Source organism: Oncorhynchus kisutch, linkage group LG21 (assembly GCF_002021735.2).
Source record: "Oncorhynchus kisutch isolate 150728-3 linkage group LG21, Okis_V2, whole genome shotgun sequence".
In the NCBI taxonomy this organism is placed as follows: domain Eukaryota; kingdom Metazoa; phylum Chordata; class Actinopteri; order Salmoniformes; family Salmonidae; genus Oncorhynchus; species Oncorhynchus kisutch.
Window position 1 is genome coordinate 47,062,141 of NC_034194.2, and position 791 is coordinate 47,062,931.

Below are 791 nucleotides of genomic sequence, written 5' to 3' on the forward strand. Positions count from 1 at the left end.
TTACCATGCTTCTTAGTGTGTGGCCAGCAGAGGGAGCCCTTTACCATGCTTCTAGTGTGTGGCCAGCAGAGGGAGCCCTTTACCATGCTTCTTAGTGTGTGGCCAGCAGAGGGAGCCCTTTACCACGCTCCTAGTGTGTGTGGCCAGTAGAGGGGAGCCCTTGATGGACTATAGTTCATATAAGGAAATTCAGTCATACGAAATCAATTCATTAGACTAATACTGGGCAGGGTGGCAGCCCATAGGCCCACTCAATCAGGATTAGGTTTTCCCCACAATTGGCTTTAAAGACACATCCTGGGATTTTGAATTCTTTCAGCTCAATGGACCAACACTTGCCATGTTGCCGTTGAGTACTCTTTGTTCAGTATCCATGTCGTAAGTTTTCTCCTCCCTTGCAACCTAATGAATGTTCATACCAAGCACTACCTTGTCTTGAGACAAAATGAAGATGTCTTGCGAACTTCTGCCTTCTTCAGAGTGTCTTTGTTTTAATTGTTTTATTCATTAGTCATACTAATCAGTGACTAGTAGACACTCGTGCACCGCCATAACACAAAGTACTGCACACACATCAAAGTCAACAAGATTTATTGACCAAAATAACTTGTGGTAAAGGCAGTAGAGCACTCCAAACCACCGTCTTCATCTCTTTAGAGGCAGTCAGAGACGGTCATCTCTTGTTGGGATCTCCGAGCTGTTCCACTTTCTGCTGGATAATAACATTTCACTATCATATATACAGCAATAACATATATACAGCAATATCATATATACAGCAATAACATATA